The sequence below is a fragment of the Cricetulus griseus genome, chromosome 3 (assembly GCF_003668045.3).
Source record: "Cricetulus griseus strain 17A/GY chromosome 3, alternate assembly CriGri-PICRH-1.0, whole genome shotgun sequence".
In the NCBI taxonomy this organism is placed as follows: domain Eukaryota; kingdom Metazoa; phylum Chordata; class Mammalia; order Rodentia; family Cricetidae; genus Cricetulus; species Cricetulus griseus.
This window is the reverse complement of record NC_048596.1, coordinates 135,370,188-135,390,686: the sequence shown is the minus strand read 5'-3', so window position 1 is coordinate 135,390,686 and position 20,499 is coordinate 135,370,188. Positions and strand designations below refer to the sequence as shown.

Below are 20,499 nucleotides of genomic sequence, written 5' to 3'. Positions count from 1 at the left end.
TCTTTGTAAATGGGTCATCTGGGTGGGTCTCATCATGGTTGTAGAAGTTCATAAAATTCATGCTTGTCAATGAGATCTACCTGTCATCTAATGGGGAGGTTATCACTGTGTCCTGCATACCCTGGATATCGCAGTAGGGTAGGTTTGTGTGTTATATGTGTCCCTTGAATCTTGCTACTGTCCCTTCTATGCCATTTCCCTCTGTAATGAGGGTGATAGTATGGGTGTTTGTCTCTTGTGAGGTTATAAAAAGCATACTATAATCTTTGTGATAAATTAGTTAATAATTAAAATAAAACTCTCCAACGTATATAATGTATGACATTATTATATATGGAAGTAGGACATGTGCAGATCATATAAACAACATTTTTATTACTTTTGTGAAAAGACATAACCTGATGTCAAATGAAGCAGTCAGTAATCCAGTAATGTACGTAGGTCTAATAACTTCAGAAAATCCTGAATATAACTAAATGTGAATTTCAGTCTCATTACTTATATGAGTAACCAACAATCCAAATGAAATGAGTAAACAGTTGGCTTTACAATACCATAAGCTCAGGGAAGTGGTCTCCTCCATTGTCAGCTTCTCAGGATGCAGAGAGGAAGCATGGCTGTAGTACTTGGATGCAACTTCACTAACAGCACTGTCAGACTCTATATCAGAAAAAAGATGATATAAATTAAAGGACATCATTAGGATAAATAATTGTGAGAATTCTGCATGCTATAAACATGTATTTAGGATTACCATTAGTATGCATGTATATTTTTATATGTCATAATTTATTGACTTTAAGAGGCCAATAAATCTCAAAGCTATTCAAAGATTAAAAGTATCCTATCCAAGCTAGGGGGTGGTCCCACATGCCATTAATCCCAGCACTTGTGAGTCAGACTAAGCTGCATATCTGTGAGTTCAAGACCAACCTGGTCTACAAGAGCTAGTTCCAGGACAGGCTCCAAAGTGAAACAGAGGAACCCTGTATAAAAAAAGAGTCCCATCCATAGTGAAGATATATTAGTATATTGTCTATGGTAAAACTGACTTAAACATCATAAACAACTTCTATAAAATAGGCAACATCAACAAAATAAACAGAAAAGTAATGATGGAGAACTTCAAGTTTCACTCATATTTTGAAACATAGAAAAATTTGTTGCCTTGAGTCATTTGCATATTGTTACATACATACTAATTAAATGAAATGTGGTGTTCCACATTATAATATGTAAAGCATTACCACTTTTGCCAATATATCCATAAAATAGTTGAGAAATTGGTACAGCAAATGGATTAACATGTCATGTTTATATAAAAGTATACCTGTATAGTTGTGTGTGTATATATAACAATAACAGTTAGACAGGAGGTAATGCATTTGAGAGGGGAATGATAAGTGCACAGTAAAAGTTTCAGACACAGTGATATGGAAGTGAGGTCAATGAACAAGTCTTGTATTAATTCTTCATATGTTTAAATAAAAAGAAAGAATATAGCAAAGGGACCTAGAAAGTACAGTCAGAGACAAAGGGTAGAGTGAGTTAGGAGAGCTGGGGTGACAATGATAAACTTTCATATGCATGTAAAAAAATGCTATGTTTTTTTTAAAAAAAATGTTTAATCCAAAAGGAAGAAAAGACTCAACAAAACAGTTCATGTATACAAATGGAATATTAGGAATTTAAAGAGAAGGAAATTCTAGATTAATAAAAGTTTCAGGACTTGCAAATATTAGAACCGAAAAGTAATAAGTAGATTTCAGTTCGCAGAAGATTTTCTGGATATTGAATTCAGGGAAAATACTGGTGAAATGAGTAGTAGGTGGTTCTATGGCAAGAAACATAAACTATGTCTAGTTGGAAAGAACAATATGTGTGACTTCCAAAGAAATAGTAAACATACACATAACATAAAGATTTCAAAATTTAAAAATATGGACAACAAGCATGCTAATGTAAGGGAACATAAACAATGTAATTGAGTTTAATATATTGCCGATTATTAATTTAAAAGAAAGGGAAAAGCACAAGTTTTATAATACCACCAGGAAGATGTTTTGACTGTATCTTCAGGGAAACCTCCTCAGAAGCAGTTCCTGTGTGACTGAGTCTGAGAATACCATGAGCAGGCTTGTGAGACACTTCATCGGGATCCTGAGATAAAAGAGAAAATATTTAGGATTAAATACTTAGAAAGTGTAAATCAGGTCTGGATTACCTCACTTAGGATAGGTTCTAATTACATTATAAGCAGTACTCATCTGATAACTCTTGGTTTTCATAAACCACTTGCTTCCTATTTACAGCATGGTTTTTCCCAAAGGGTCCAGTTTTGGGGATCCCTGGGAATATTCTACATTATTGCTATAATATGGGCACTTTCTCCATATACTCTAACAGACAAGGCAATATCCAACACCACCTTTCTCCAATTCACTCACTATGTAAGATGTCAACATGAAATCCCATCCTCATATCCCTTCCTTGCTACAATGCACAGCAGACATCTGAGATCTCACTTCTGCAATCTCATTACCAGTAGTAGCATCCAGGCTGCCTTTCAGCTTTACACTGAAATTTATGTCTCAGATGGCCCAGCCACAGAGATGAATCCATGCATCCAACGAAACCTCATGCCTAACACAGCATACTGAAGACAGAAAGAACACTATAATCTAAAGTCTCACATAGATAAAATTGCCAGTATGGCTTTAGCTTACAAACCATTGTATTGTTATTACAGCATTGTACTTTCCATGATTTACCAACTATCTCCAAATAATTGCACATTTAAAACATCATGGAAATTTTTCCTATGCAATGATTGCATCATTGCACTAAAAAATCCTAGCTTCAAAATATTTGGTGGCATGGAATAATCCTTCCATACTGTGAAGAATGCTGCTCTCATTGTTATTAAAATGCTGATTTGCAGATATCTGGGAAGGATCTAGGGAAATGTGAGTACTGGCGTGAAAAGTGAAGTCAGAGAGATACCATGAGACACAGATCTACAATTTCGGGGGTTAATACATGAGATAAAGGAGCCTCAAGACAGCACACAGATATTTAACAGCAACGTTTTTCACAAAATAAAAATATATTATCAATTCTTGAGACCTGTGAGGTGTTTAAAATGGGCCAGTAGCAGGCTCAGAGTGTGGTGTCTACAGTGAAAAAGTAGTGTGATGAAATGTACATTAGTAAAACTACAGACTACACATCTTTTTGTAATAAAAATTCAAGAAACTAAAAGGAGAACTGCCACAGGAGCAAAGAGTACAGAATCTGACTTAAGAGTCCTAGAACTTGAAAACTTCCGGTTTCTCCAGATTGCTTAAACATAGTGGAACCTCAATCTAATAAGCCCTTGTGTTGCCATGAGGAGCTGTTCTGAAAATGTTTCCTTTATACCATTTCAGGTTATATTTTTACTTAATTCAGGTAGCTGTGTTGTTCCCATATATATAAAGGTTGTAAAATTTAAAAAAAAATATCCCAGTGGGTAAGGAAATGTCTAGGAGAGTATGTTTTCAACATTTTGATTGACAGACTTTGCTTTCACAGGGTTACCTAAGACAATAATAAAACACAAATTTTAAAATTATAATTCAGTCCACAATTACACTTGTGAAGCAGTAGTATAAATGAAGTTATGACTGGGTGTTCACAATAACATAGATTATTAATGGTTTAACATATTAACAAAGTTGAGAACAACTGACACAGGGCATACAATAACCACAAGATCATTTGTAATAAATATGTTTGAAATTGTTTAGTGACTTCAAAAGCAGCTAAAGGTAATTTAACTGTATTAAATTGCATGATTTACTTCACTGAAGTGACTGGTGGAGGCAGTTGCTATGAAGCACATGCTAGATACTAAATGAACATTGTAAGTCTAAATACTCAGCCTGAACAGAAACATAAAAGTAATATTACAAGAACCAAACAGCTTATATGTAAAAATATATGTGTAGGTATATGCATGCAGTATCAATTAGTGAAAAGACAGGCCATGCATTTGAAAAAGAGTGTGAATTGGTATTCTGAAGTGTTTGGGGTGAAAAGAAATGGAAAATGTAATAAAATCATGATCTTAAAGATGTAAAATATAAAAGAGATAGGTTATTTTGGAAGAAATGTTCTTTCTATAGAAGTGTGCACCAATCTCTTCCCTAATCCAATTTCAAATACTTCAGTTTGCACAGGAGGAGGGGTGAGCGGTTTTTTTCCTCACACAGTGAGAATACAATTGTAGATGATGGAATTATGAGGTAGGAGGAATGAATAATGAGGAGGCAAATAATACAGCTCTCTACTCTCTGAGAGATGGCCGTTGGATACCAGGTAGAAGAGTATCAGCACAAGACCCCATCCGTAAATCAAATTTATCTCTATTAGATGACTGGAAGAAAGTGGGAAATTCCATTTCTCCATTGAAATATCACAGCCTATAAAAACTTCTCTTAAAGGCTGGGTTCGCCATTTGATGTCCCCATAAGAAGCACTCAATGGCGTTTTTTACTGGGTCTCTTGCTCACAGGGCTTCATATCTGCTTCTTACTTAGCTTCACGATTCCCTAATCTATATATCATAGTTTCTGATTTTTGTTTTATGAGAATTCTGTGAGTGTGAATTAGTTTGCATCACATCAGTGAGACTCTTGTGAGGTTTTGGGTTATTTTTGTCCTGGTTGTACAATTGTTACTTTTATCATATTCTGCTTTGTTTATTATTATTATTGTATTTACTAGTAGATATAATAGTAATAAAAGTAGTAGTATCTCCTCCATCTGTGGGGGTGTGGACATGCACATGCAGATTTGATGTTCATGAAGGTGTCAGCTAGAGGATAAACTCTACTATTGCTTCAGGTGCCTTTATTCCATAAAAATATTTTAATCAGTATAGAGGTATAAGTATTGTGTGTTGGTATAGTGCATTTCTCCATACATTAAATTGTTCCCCATCACTGTTGTGACTATTCTATGCTAACACTGAGAATTATCTTCTTTGTGTGTATGAGTGTGGGCATGCATGTGCTCTGTGGTGTGTGTGTGTGTGTGTGTGTGTGTGTGTGTGTGTGTGTGTGTGTACACATGTAATTCTGGAGGTGTGCATTTTGATAACTTACAGAAGACAAAACTTTGCTAACTTCTTCTGGTACCTTCATTTCTTAACAATGTTTAATTCAATGTAAATATGTAAATCTTGTGTATTTGTAAAAAGTCAATTTCAACAGAAATTCCTCTCCTATCCCCCAAAACACTATTCTATGATAACTTTGAGTACTCTTCTTTTCTTTGTGTCTGGGCATGTGGGACTATATGTGTTTATGTACTCATATGAGTTTGTGTGTATAAAATTGCCAATATAGCTTCACCTTAGAGACATGTTATTACACCATAGTACTATCTGAAATTGGCCTACTAATACCCAAAGCACTGTACATTTAAACCATCATGGAAATATTTCCTATGCAATGTGTGCTCCCTCATACATCCTTGCTTCAAAATATTTGCTCGTGTGGAATAATCCCTCCATACACTGTGAAAAACAGGAGGTAGTACATGAGGTAAAGGAGCCTCAAGGCAGCACACAGATTAATAGAATTGAGTTAATTTAAATTCTGGAAGCTAGCTAAATTCAAGTGTAATCCATTAGCCAAATATTTACAATTAACTTTATGTTTCTTTCAGCTAATTGGAAATTGACTTTTGGGACAAAAATATCTGCCTACAATATGACTTATGCCCTATAGCAAGAAAAAGAACATTGATACCCAAAATTCAAATGTAGTATTGGGTAATGCCCACACTAGCACATGTACAACAAACAACCTTTATTTGGGGAGAAATGTAAACTGTGGTTCTTACTCCTACTTAGTATGTTCAAAGGAGAGGACCTGTTTAATTTCCCACCAAGATAAGCTCTGGGAAACAAATAAGGCTATTGTTGTTACTTACATGGCATAATTCCTGTGGTATGAGCACTATCAACCAAATGCTAATGCAGAATGAATTTTCCTTGCAGGAATGACATTGCTTTCCTGTCAAAGGTATAGATAGGGCCACCATTCCCTCATTTTCCCACCCTATATACTCTTGTCCCTCTCTGAGTCCATGTTGACTTTGAGCATAGTGGCATAAAATAGGTGGGAGGAATAGGCTGTGTAATGAGAGAACAGTCTTCTCACCCTGCCTGCTGCTCTATGTACAGGAAACATTAAGCAATCCAATATAGGATTCTCTTTCAAAACTTTAACAGCTAAACTCCACATGTCATCAGTTGTATGACTTAAAAGATACTCCTGTACAAAATAGAAATTTAGGAAATCCAAGATAAGATTTAGAATTATCTGCTTACTACAACTCAGACTTAATAGATAGAGATGGTCATATAGGTGGAAAAAAGATCATGGGATTTCTACAGAAATATTATGATATGTACAAAAATAATGGAGTTAAACAATGGTGAGCAATAAAGCTAATGCACAAAAAAACAAAAATGTAATTGAGTTTTACACACAGGAAAGAAACAGTGAAATATAAAAGGAAGAAAGCCCCACAAAATACAATACCACCAGGTAGGTGTAGTGTCTGTGTCTTCAGTGAAAACTTCTCAGGAGAAGGCAGAAAAGGACGTCCTCAGTGGCTGTGTCGGATCATGATGAGCAGAGTGATGAGATCGTGTGTCAACATCATAGAAGGAAAAAGAACATGTTTAAGAACAAATAGTAATGTGCTCACTCATATAGGGATTTAGATATAGAGCATCAGTTTACCAGCCTACAATACACATGGCCAGAAGAGCTACAAAAGAAAGTGTACCCTAAAGGAGACATAATGGTCCCCTGGAGAAGGGTAAATAGAGAAGTTCTCCCGAATAAATTGCGAGGATGGCAGGAGGGGAGAGGGAGTTAGGAAAAAGAGAAGCAGAAAAGTGAAGGGGAGAGGAGGTCATGAGAGAGCAGGAAGATTTGGTCATGGAATGAATAGAGGAGAGCTAAAAACAGACACCATATTTGAGGGAGAAATTGTAGGTTTGAAGAGAAATATGTCCAGAGATCTACAAGTGACCCAAACTAACAATCTAAGCAATAGTGGAGTGGCTATATGAAATGCCCTTCTCCAATATTGAGATTGAAGAGTACCTTATATGCCCTCCTAGAGCCTTCTACCTGTAGCTGATGAGGCACAAGCAGAAACCCACAGCTAAACAATGAGCTGATCTCCTGGAATACAGTTTCAGAGAGGGAGGAGTGATGAGCAAACAGGTTAAGACCAGGCTGGTGTAAAACACATAAACAGGTAACCTGAACAAGGGGAAGCTCACGGTCCTAAGACTGATAGCTGAAAAACCAGTGTAACACAGTTCCAGACACCATGTGCCTAGATGTCAGTTTGGAGTTCTGGGGAATCTTGGGGCCTCTGGTAGTGGATCAGTATTTATCCCTAGTATACAAATGGGCTATGGGAGCCCATTCCACATAGAGAGATACTCTCTCAGACTAGACAAATGGGGGAGGGTCTAGGCCCTGTTCCGTATGATATGACAGACTCTGAAGATCCCCAATGGAATCACCCTCCCTGTAGAACAGAAAGGGCATGAGATTGGGAGTAGCAGAGGAGCAGGTGTGGAGGGGAGGGAGAGAGAACTGGGATTGACATGTAAAACAAGCTTGTTTCTAATTTAAATTTTAAAAAACAAAAACAAATAGTAATTACTATATATATATATGTGTGTGTGTGTGTGTGTGTGTGTGTGTATACAAGCAGTAAATAAATTCCATATGATTAGTAAGATCAAAATGAGGATTAATAAGTACCAAATATCTAGACAAATTGTGTTAATATTAATATAATTCCATATTTGCAAGTAATGTACAGATTACAGATGCTGTATATACTGATGTTCACATAGGTTCCCATCCTTTGTCCTAATGATCAACATAACTATAAAATATATACAGAACCAGAGTCAATCTGGTATCAATGAAATTATATTGAAAATAAGAACATATTCACTGAAATTCCAATCCATTTCTTGTTTGCAAACTTACTAAAATTGACAACATGCACACACACACACACACACACACACACCCTCATAGAAATACAAAATTATTTGAGAAAAGTGGTGGGTTCAAAATTATCATATATTATTATTATTATTTAACTCATACTACAAATGCCAAAAGGCATACTATGTAAAAGGTTCTCAAAACTTCTAGGACAAGTCAATATAGACTTGTCAATATAGAATGAAAATAGACTTGTCATTCACATAACACCTATATTTGATTATTTATTTATTTATATATTTGGAAGTGGTTTGTGCATATGGTTTTGTGTACAAGTAATGAAGAGGAAGTCATAAATTTCAAAGTGAACAATGATTATAGGGCAGGATTAGGAGACAAGAAATGAAAGGGAGAAATGATGATTATACTAAAATTTCAAAAATTTTAAACAACTGTCCATGCATTAACTGAATTGGAACATGGGAAGATAAAGGAAAAAAGAGTTCTAATGTGGTGTGTTATGTTCCTGAGAAGGAAAATATCATTCAGTTGTATGTGACATGGTGGATAATCATGGAGGCAACACTAGGTTTCACTTTTAACATCAGCATCAAATTACAATTTCTGATATGAGGTAATTTTATGAACAATAAAAGTAGATTCCACTAATTAAAATCTAATTTAAAAATATTGTGGTATCATTTTAGTTTCTTACAAATAAGACGGTAGTGAGAAAGACAGTTGCACAGTTGTTTATCATCCTAACTTTTAACTTCATTCAGACATGGCTATGTAAATGTAAACAAACATTGCTGACAGCCCTAGGAATTTAGAGAGTAAACTCCATGATTTCCAATAATTTTACCACTTTTCCTCGACTGTCATTATTTTGCCCAATTCATTCAGTACCAGTAGAGTACATTGTACTGAATGCAACATGTGTAACAGTTTTTTCTAGAAAATCAATTCTTCAAGGCTCAAATCCATTCCTGTATTATTCCTCATCCCACAAAAATAATTAAATCGTTACTCTCCCCAGAATAGATGAATAGAAGTTCATCTATTCTATATCTCATTCCAAGTTCATTGTTTTGTTGCTCTGTTTCATTTCCTGACAATACAGAAGTCTTTCCCTTGGAAATGCTGTCAATAATTTTAAAAGTTTGTGCTAATACATAACTTTCAAAATCTTTCTAGAGTACTATTTGAAAATAAAACAGTTAAAATGATAAAAGGTAAGAAAATTATAAATCCACATGGCTAATGACAATAAACTGGAATTAATGTTAATTAATAATCAAAGAACCCTCCAGCATGTAGAATATATGATGCATTATATATGAAAGTACCACATGTACAGATCATTAAGATTCAGTGATAAGCCAGGTGTGGGTGGCACACACCTTTAATCCCAGCACTCGGGAGGCAGAGGCAGGCAGATCTCTGTGAGTTCGAGACCAACCTGGTCTACAAGAGCTAGTTTCAGGACAGCCTCCAAAAGCCACAGAGAAACTCTGTCTTGAAAACAAAACAAAACAAAAAAACAACAAAAAAAAGTTTCAGTGATAATCAAGAATATTCACTCTTGTCATCTCCATTTCCATTTCCAGGAAGGTTTCCTCTAAACAGTTATTGTGGAAAATAAATACTCCATATTTCTGATTCTTAGACGTCTGATGCCAAAGGTAAACAAGATTTTTACAGTTTTTCTGGCAGGGCATAACTTTGTGTAAAGTAAAGCAGTCAGTAATCAAAAAGTTACTTAGGTCTAATACTGTGCAAATTCCAGAATATACCATATAACAAAATATAAGGTCCAATCAAATTATTTATACCAGTAGTTGCAATACAAATGATATGGGGAAACAAGTGGTTTTACAATACCATAAGCTCAGGGAATGTTCTCCTCCAGTGTCAGCTTCTTGGGATGCAGTGAGGAAGCATGGCTTTAGTGCTTGAGTTGCCATCACATTCATCAAAATGGTCAGAATCTGTGTCAGAGATAAAGGACAAAAATTAAGACAAAACACAGAAATACATGAATGTGAGTATTCTTAATGCTGAAAAATATATTTAAGCTTATTAATAACATGTATATATATTTTTCTTTTTTCTTTTCTTTTCTTTTATTAGTTCAAATTAGGAACAAGCTTGCTTCAGATGTCAATCCCTTCTCCCTCTCCCTCTCCCTCCCCTCCCCCCACAACATCCCACCTGCCCCTAGCCAACCCCCCTCCACTCCCCAGTCAGGGTAAGGCCCTCAAAAGGGGCTCCTCAAAGTCTACCACACCATCCTGGGACAGGCATAGGCCCTACCCCATGTGTCCAGGTCAAGAGAGCATCCATTCACAAGGGATGGGCTCTCAAAATCCCTTCTTTTTTTAAGAGCTTACATATTTAACACAGTGCGTTTATCTCTGTACAAATGGAAAAATTTAAGTTCAACATTTCTAGACCAATATGGCTGTTAATTTTTGTACAATGTCTACTCAACATGGTAAAATGGAATACTTTTTTCCAAAGTTGACAGCACAGCTAAATTTTGCAAAAATTCAAAATTTTTGAATTTTTGAGAGAGAGAGAGAGAGAGAGAGAGAGAGAGACCAATAATGGCAGTATGTTATGCATCAATAGCAGCAACAGCTTTTCCAGGTTCTGCAGTCATTTGAACAAAATTGTAGAGACATCCAGCACTCTCCATTTAAAGAAAAAAAGTAAAAAACAAAATCCCAGAAAAAAACAGCACAGTTCTGTTACACTTGTGGTACCTGGCACAAATGTTGCAACTCTGATTTTAGAAGCCAATAATTTTCAAAGATATTCAGAGATTAAAAGTATCCCATCCATTGATAAATTATATTGATATTTTCTCTATTGAAAATCTGATTTAAACATCATAACATGGAGATGAAAGTTTTCTTGTCCTATCAAGTCCCAGTGCCATTCTCAGCCCCAAATAAACACACAGATGCTATATTAATTGTGAAACTGTGGACCAATCCCTAGGGCAACTTATTGGCTAGCTCTGTCTGAATTATTACCTCAATTATTAACCCATTTCTGTCAATCTATGCATTGCCCGTAGACTGTGGCTTACACGGTAATGCCCTATTGTGTTGTTACTACTCCACAAAGTCCATTTAAATTTCCCATATACTAATACATACCTAACATGAAAAATTAGCAAAGACAATACATTATGAATTAGTTTATATAGTACTAATAATAAATCTAAGTTGGAGGTAGAAATGACTAAAAGAAGAGGAAATATTGCATTTAACACAAAATATGCTTTTTGTAAAATGTATTATAAACTCAAACAAGTATGATGACACAAACACAGAACTTTGCAGGAACAATACTTGTCAATCAGGTAAGGTGTGGGAGGAGCCTAAGACATGGCAGTCTGCATACAAGCCCCATTTACTGCAGGATATCACCACCTGTGTCTTCAAAACCTTCCCTCTATTATGTAAATTGTATGTATAATGTCTCTTATTGATCACAGATCCTAACAAATTGGTAAGATATAAAACAGAAATCACCACACAATAACAGACAAAAGAATGCAATCAAAATCCACAACAGGTCCTCATATAACTATGTAAAAAAGATAGTTAAATTTAAAAAGTTGAATATGAGAACCATATAACTAACCCTCTGAATAGTCATTTCTTCAAAGAAGTTCTATGAGAATTCAAGAAGTAAATTTACAAAATAATGAATTGAAATGCTGAGGATGATAAAAAATGACAAGAAATCATTTTTTATATTCACTCAAAATAATCTAATACAAATGTATTATGAGCATACTTTATAGGAAATTATACACAGTTTGGAAGATAATCAGCCCACAAGTGGCCATGACTCTCTAATAAGAACATCATAGACAGTCTGGAGAAGCTCCTTTCAAAGTGTAGACAATGGAGTCCAGAAGGCTACTAAGTGCATAGTTAAATTCTACTGCTCATGTTTGCTTCCACGAAGTGGATTTGACCTTAATGCTGAAACACTGAGTTTTTGTTATGGATCTATAAACATTTGAACAGGAACCACATGAATCCAGACACCTGTGGATTAGTTTTCAGAGACAAGAGCGGCATTAGGAAATCTGTTCAGAAAGAGAGGTATTCCAAAAGAAGCACATTCATACAACAAGGACATCTGTTCAACGATGTTCAAAGCAGCATTCTTTGTTATAGCCAGAAACTGGAAGCAGCCTAGATGCCCCTCTACCAAAGAATGGATAGAGAAATTGTGGTACATTTACACAATGGAGTACTACTCAGCGGAAAAAAACAATGGAATCTTGAAATTTGCAGGAAAATGGATAGAACTCGAAGAAACCATTCTGAGTGAGGTAACCCAATCACAAAAATACAAATATGATATGTACTCCCTCATATGTGGATATTAGACATAGAGTAAAGGTTTACCAGCCTACAATCCACACTGCCAGAGAAGCTAGTAAACAAGGAGGACCCTAAAAGAGATAAACATTGTCCCCTGGAGAAGAGGAAAGGGTCATGATCCCAGAGCAAATTGAGAGCATGGGAAGAGGGGGGAGGGAGCTACGAGGATGAAAAGGGAAGAAGAGGAAGGATACAGAAATCATGAGGAAGCAGAAAGGTTGATTCAGGTGAAGAATAGAAGAAAGGTTATGTGATAGGTAGAGTTTTAATTGGGGGTGTGGTAGGGAAGGACTGAAGGGGGAAGGGAACTGGAACTGTCATGTAAATCAATATTGTTTCTAATTCAAATTTTAAAAAATGGTAAAAAAAAAGAAAGAGAGGTATTCAATTGCCCAATTTAGTTATATTAACTTTGAATGACAATGACCAGCATGTCTAGATTTCTCTAAAGGTGCACTACTGGCTCATATATCTTATCAATAATTGATATCTCTATAACTGAACTCAAGTCCTTTTTTAAAAGAGGTAAATCATGCTTAACATTTCAAACCAGCCAACATCACAGAGCTAGGGAATCCATGGAACACAGAGGCCCTTACCAGGACTTTCATCAAACATTATAATGCCTAACTGCATTACCATGTTTGTCATCATATACACAGAATATTGTAGAGCTAGGAACAAAGAAATTGATTCAACAGGTTATGTTCACATATTAATATATACGTATATGTTTGTGCATTTGTATGTGTACACATGGAAAAATAATTAATGAGGAGGTAATGAATGTGACAGTGGACTAGAACTACAAAGTAAGAGTTTGAGAGATAGTTATGTGGAAATTACATAAACGCTCATATCTTACATAAAATGATCATATTTTATATAATAAAGAAAAGAATATGGGAATGGGACTTAGAAAGTACAGTTTCAGAAGAACGGGAGAATAAAGAGAATTGGGAATAAAATAACCAAAAATGTATATGAATGTAAGAAAACATATTTATTAAGAAAATTAATCCAAGAAGAAGAAAATACTCAACAACGCACGTCATATATAGAACTAGAATTTAATGGATTTAAATAGAAGCAAATTCCTAGGATCCTAAAAGGTTCAATACTTTCTCAAATCCTGAAAGGAAAAGTACAGATAGAGCCACTTCAGTAAACATTTAATGGATATTGACCTTATGGCAGTTACTGAAGAAAATTAGCATTATGTGTTTTTATAGCAAAAGATAAATTATGTCTTGTTGGAAATAACATCATGTGATTTCTATAGGAATAGTAAGAAACATACACAAATATGGTCATCAAACATGCTAATACATAAAAAGATAAAATTGTAATGGAACATTACCTGCAAGAAATTAGTAATTAAATATGAAAGCTACAAAACTAAACAAGACTTACAATACCACAAGCTAGGTATGGTGAGCATGTCTTCAATGAAGTCTTCTCAGAAGTTGGGGAGAAGTATTTCCTCTGTACTTAAGTCTGAGATTATCATGAGCAGGCTTGTGAGACCTTACATCAGGATCATGAAATAAGATGAAAAATATTTAGAAATAAATAGTGAGAAACTGTAGAATATATACATTTAAGCAAATTATCATTTTGATATGATTAGTGAGCCCTTCACAAGGTAGAGAAAGTTCCAAAGTCCTAGACAAGAAGTTTTAATATTATGAATACAAGTTTCACAATGTAGAGATTAAGTACATGAAGCTTATACATCTCCATATATGTTATTCTTTTCTCCTAACAATCAAAGTTATTCTAACCATATGTACAGTACGACAAGAAATCGAATATCAATGAATTTGTACTGTGAAAAAAACAAGACAGGAGCATTCTACTCAAACTTCCTGATTTCAAACCTTACTACAATATGACACTACACACACACACACACACACACACACACACACACACACACACACACACACCCATGCTTGCGCCTCATGCTCACTCTTATAAATACAATATTATTTGAAATGAATAAATCAAAAATATAATTTACTAATAATCACTTAACTTATGTTATCATAAGTCACTTAAATATGTTAAGTGTTAAATAATCACTTAAATTATGTTAAGAATTGCCAAAGGTAAAAAAGTTTCTCAAATGTTCTCATTAATGAATAATACAGTAAAATTGGATTTTTCTGTTGCATACACATATTGTTGATTTTGGTATTTATGTATTTAGAAGTGTGTCTGTGTTTGTCTACCTGAGAGAGAGAGAGAGTGATAGAGAGAGAGATTATGTATGTGTGTAAGAACAAACAATAAAAAAGAGGCCATAAATTTAAAAGTGAACAAGCCTGGTAAAATGAGAGGATTTGGATAGAAGAAAGGAAAGGGTAAAGTGATGCAATTATATTGTAATGTCAATTTTTAATGCGCTTAAATAAGATAAAACAGCTCATGTACCAAAATACAGGCATAAACTTAAAATTATGCAATTATCATATATCTTAAAATTAATCTCTGAAGCATAATAAAAACAATACTTTCTAAGGTGTGCAGCAATAGATTTTCTTCAAAAGGAGATAAAGTTCCATTGTGCCCCCTCTGGTGGATGGGTGACACTGGTGTGCTTCCATATGCTCCTACCCTGGCACAAGATGCTGGAGAAAAGAAAATTTCATAAGCATCCAGGCAGTAGGAAAATAAGAGGAGGCTTAGTAGCAGATAATTAAGTGAATAATATATTTCTGAACATTTGAGGTGCACTGTTGCAGGCTAGAGTTTCATGTAAACTTTAGACAACATTGCCATGTTTTTGTTTTTGTCTTTTCTGATCTTATGGTTAATTATGAACCATTGCTTTACAACTGCTGCATTAGCAAGAAGGATTACCTTTCTGACTTATAATAGTCACACAGAAGGGTGCTATAAAAACCACATCTATGAAAGAAACTGATGGAAAATTTTAAGAAAGCACAATTATGAATACATAAGAATAATAAATTTAAGAGTGTGTTCTCACTAACATATAAACCCTACTTCCAAAATTTACACTAGAACATTCAGACTGAACTATTTTTGTATTAACACAGTCATTGGGGATACTAATGATTGGCCTTGTGGCTTTAGTAGCAACAGTTGCCTCTCTGTCCAGCATACCTTGCTTCTGTTGAAAGCCCAGGCTGTGCAGATCATTGTCTTCCCAGCATACCTTTTCACAGAAGACAGGGAAATGATATTAATCTGAAAGCACAGTTGCCCACATCAAGGATAGGCTTGATTATCTTCACCTAGATTGATTCATCATGCATGTTCTCTGTGAAATTCTTTAGGTTTTTGTTGTTGTTGTTGTTTGTTTGTTTGTTTGTTTTTCGAGACAGCGTTTCTCTGTGTAGCTTTGGAGCCTGTCCTGGCACTCCCTCTGCAGACCAGGCTGGCTTCGAACTCACAGAGATCCGCCTGCCTCTGCCTCCAGAGTGATGGGATTAAAGGCATGCGTCACCAACTCTCGGCTTCTGGAAAGTTCTAATGAGGCTTGAAAGCCTCCCAGAGAGTAATGCTTTGTTTCAGTATTGTTCCATAGGAACTCTGCTTCAACACACTTCCTGACAACACCAAGTAGAACTCTTCCTCTACTCATTTCTTTCAATTGTCCAATATGCAATAACACTTTATAGACATTCTTCACATGCTGGTCTATGTCAATTAAAATGCAAAGGACTTGCAATATCTCAAAGATCTTGCTGAACATAATGTTCAGCAAAACCACTAAATGTCCATGACAGTATTGAAGCCCTTGCAGTGAACAAAGCACATATGATTATCCTCATACTTAGTTCCCTCAGAAGTGCTTGTTCCACCTCTACTGTCCTTTAGCTTCTGACTGCCCTGGAGAATCCACTGTTGATGGACAAGGATCTCTAATGTCTACATGAACCAGTCCATTAGAGAAGGATGTGAATTGTACTACAACGGTTTATACATCCTGTGTCTCAAAGGAGAATAAATATTTATCTTTCTCATTATCTAGGCTTGCCTGCCCGAAGACTGATCTTGTGTGCCCCCTTGTAGCACAGCTACACAAGTCAGCCTGTGAGAGTCTCATTTTCTTGTTAAAGCTTGTACACAGCACCAAAATTTTCAATGTTGAATTATCTTTGATTACCATTGTAGCACACATCTGATTTTAAATAATACCTATGCCTGAATGCTGTCTCATAGATTTTCCTTTGTAGCAAATCAGTACTCATATGGTAACTTTTTGTTTTGATATATCTTGTGCTTCCTATTTACTGCATGTTTCTTCACATGGGTTGCAATTTTGGAATCCCTGGCACTGTTCTATATTATTGCTATTATCTGTGCCCATTATTCATACTCTCACACAAACAAACAAAATATACAGCACCAAAATTTCTCCTCTTTTATGCAATTTGCTCACTATTTCACAGGTCAGTAAAAAATCCAAGGCTTACATCCCTATTTGCTACAATGCACAGCATACACCTGGACTTTAATCCCTGCTGAGTCACACTGAGATATCATTAACAATAGTAGTTAGTATCCATGTTTCTTTTGCAACTGTCCAAGGTAAATTATGTCCCAGATGGGCCAGCCCCGGAGCTAATATCCACCCAATCATAATGTCTGACACAGCTTACGAAAGAGAAAAAGATAACTATACAGTGATTTCTTCTACAGATAAAACTGCCAATGTAGCTTCACCTTAAAGACAGGCCATTATGTGTGTGGCCTACTAATCCCCAATAGTAGAGTCAATCAGTCATATAAATACACCCTATGTAATGTGTGCTCCTTCATTCAACTTTGTTTCAATAATTTGTTGATTTGGAATGATACTTCTGTACACTGAAAATGTGGTGTTCTCACTGTTAATAAAAATCTGAATGGCCAATGGCTAAGCAGGATTTCTATGCCAAAGAGAATACTTTGGAGAAGTGTGACATCAGAGAGACACCATGATATTCAATTGTTAATACTTCACATTTAATCTAATGATGATAAATAAATTCTCCACAGCATAACATAAGGATCTCTTGTGATATCAGGTTTTTCACATTTACACACAATCCTATAAACATAATAGATTTGATAAAGCACTTTATATGACTATCTAGGGATGTTATAATGAAGCAGATACAGTAAATCCACATGCGTGCCTTGTCCTCAGTTTAAATTAGACTAAGTGAGAGAGTCCTTTCCTCATTCCCATGGATACCCTACAGTGCTTATTCTAGGTAAATCCAATGCAGGAAAGATGCAAAATTTCTTAAGAATGTCTCAAAATCTTCCATAAAATTTGCATTTATATTTACTGCAACTTCAAACATTCTTTTGGCTGAAACAATCACTAGAAATGGTGAGTGCAAGGGGGTTATTTTGTTTTATTTTCATTCATGAGTGAAACATCAGATCAGCATATAATTCAGGTGCAACAGATGAACATCTGTACCTTATTATTAGTGGAATTAACTATTTTTTTTTCTCTGTGACATACTATTTCTTAGGAAACGCCACGGAAAATTAGCTAGAACATACTGGGCCTTACTTGAAGAAAAATGATTACATGAACTTTCAAATTTTTTTCAAATTAGTTCATCTAGTTTTAATTTGAGGTGTTATTGAAAAGTTTTAAGAACTACTGTACATAAGCTTACAAGTTAATGCTCTGTATTCAGGTGAATATATTCATTGTTTCCATGAAAAATTAATTGCACTAATGCTTCAAATTTCTAGTTCACTGTAATTCCCAAGGCCATCAATATTATCCATCTAGATATCAATATGAAGAAAGTATTTCTCATGACCAGATTCTATGGGAAAGAGAGTTAGAACTGGTTAAGTATTATCCCTGAGACTCTCTCAGCTCACAGACCATCAAGGAATGCAACTGAATCACCACTCAGCTACAAGGTAACAGTAACCTACTGGCTTTCATGCTGCTTAACCCAAACCCATCATATATGGACAGCTTTGAATTTTTTTCAGATTTCAATAAGTAATTTGTCCTTCAGTGCATATGCTCTCTCAACCCTTCTCTCATGTTCTATTTCTCCCTCTTTGTTGAAAATTTTGAATGACCTTGTATGGATGCTTAACTCATGCATGCATATGGGAAGAACTAAGTGAAATCAATGGCTTTGAAGCATTAATAAATTATGATAGAAGGAGAATATGAATTTGAAATTGAAATTTGTTGGAGTGATGGTGGATATGATAAAGCCCTATTAAATATACATATATGAAAATTTCAAAGTATAAGTCAAATAAAATTGCAAAATTATGGCATCACACATGATCTTTGATTGACTGCACTTTTTTTCTATGGCAGTAAGTGAACAAACTATGATCCCTACAGTGTGTCCATAGAAAATGAAGGAGTTTTAAGCAAGCACATGTTTGAATATCTAGGCATAATTATGTTCAAACAGCTCTATGGCTACTTGTCAGTATTTGTCGATGAAAATTACATTCTTATTCTTGAAAACAGATAATTCTACTGACTTTCCATTTTAGAGAAACAAATAAGAGTTTAGTAATATAATATTCTAAGATAACAAAATATTGATGTGATTTTATATTTTAATTTAAAATTAAGCTTAAATAAAATTGATTCAGTTAAAAAAGTCATCTGATAATTGAAATATTAAAATTGCATATTACTGTAACCCCAATTTGAATAATACTAAATTCTTACAAATTTTGATGTATCAGCATTCACTGTGCATCATGTAAACTTTGCTATAAAAGAAGAATAAAGCATCTTTGACTATAATTTTAGGTCTCTACCTCCTCCATCTTCCTCAAAGTAGCTCATTCAGACACCCAGCTCCTAGGTCAGCTCCTAGTGGAAAGGTCCTAAGGTAAAGTCAGATGAAAATGTGAGCTTTTCCAGTGGGCCTAGTAGCTTATGCAGACCATGTTTACAAGAACAGCAACTCATGTGTAGTCACCATAACACCCCCTGAAAACCTGCTAGCTGCATATGAACCCATGATAAAAGAGAAGCAGAGCCTTTTCAAAAATTCTATGCATTATATAAAAGGATGTGAATTCTACTGCCTGGTCCCCCTTTCTAGACCTATGTATCTAATTATCAGCCATATGAGCATGTCTATCTAATCATAACTTCAATTTTCCCACATATGGTTATAAATCCATAATTCCATTAACTTTTAGGTAGTGAATTTCTTCCTCTGAGAAGTCTATTGAGGAAATACGTACATTGAACTTTGTGCTTTGTTGTGTTGATGCCAATATGTGTCACTTGACAATTAACATGACCCTGAATTTTTACCCTCTTAAAATATTCCATAAGAAGGGAAACCTTCAGGAGATAAAAGTTTACATAGGATGATGGTTCTCAACCATAGATCTCAACCCTTTGAGGGACACACCACTCTTTCACAAGGGTCACCTAAGACTATAAGAAAACACAGATATTGACATCACAAATCATTGCAGTATCAAATTACAGCTATGAAGGTTAAGAACAAATAATTTTATGATTGGGTGTCACCACAACACAAGACACTGTATTAAAAATTTGGGACGTTGAGAACAACTGAGATAATAAATCCAACAGTCACAGGATAATTTGTAATAAGTATGATTGAAAATGATTTGTGATTTCAAAGAGCAACTCAAATTAATTAAACTGCATTAACTTACATGACTTATCTCACTGAAGTCACTGGAGAAGACAGGTGCTAATGAGCACATGCTAGATAATAAATGAAGATTACAAGTCTAAATACTCAGCCCAGAATGGACCAAAAACTATTATATATAATATTAGTGAAATAGTAGGTCATGATTATTTGAAGAGTGCAAATTGCTATTCCCGAGGGAGTCCTGGAAAGGACAGGGAAAATGTAATAAAATCATAATCTCAAAAATGTAAAATATAAAAGAGAAAGGATATTTTGGTAAAAATGTTCTTTTTTCATGGGAGTATGAACCAGTCTCTTCCCTATTACTATCTCAAATAATACAGGGTGCAGAGGGGAGTAGGAAAAATTCATTTGCAACACAGCAGTAACAATTTTCACATGATA

The 20,499-nt window shown here is 35.0% G+C and overlaps 1 long non-coding RNA gene across 4 annotated transcripts in view; it reads right to left on the bottom strand.

The window, feature by feature from the left end:
• Positions 1-20,499, bottom strand: part of LOC107977310 — a 29,666-nt gene that overhangs the window by 3,343 nt on the left and 5,824 nt on the right. For 2 of the 4 annotated variants that reach the window (XR_004769164.1, XR_004769165.1), the window contains exons 6-13: positions 15,581-15,632; positions 14,965-15,081; positions 13,862-13,975; positions 9,921-10,027; positions 6,594-6,667; positions 2,049-2,160; positions 934-986; positions 555-660 (exon numbers count right to left, since the gene is read on the bottom strand). This is a non-coding gene — a long non-coding RNA (uncharacterized LOC107977310). The remainder of the gene's footprint in view (positions 1-554; positions 661-933; positions 987-2,048; positions 2,161-6,593; positions 6,668-9,920; positions 10,028-13,861; positions 13,976-14,964; positions 15,082-15,580; positions 15,633-20,499) is intronic. The other 2 variants (XR_004769166.1, XR_004769167.1) reach the window with 2 other exon arrangements.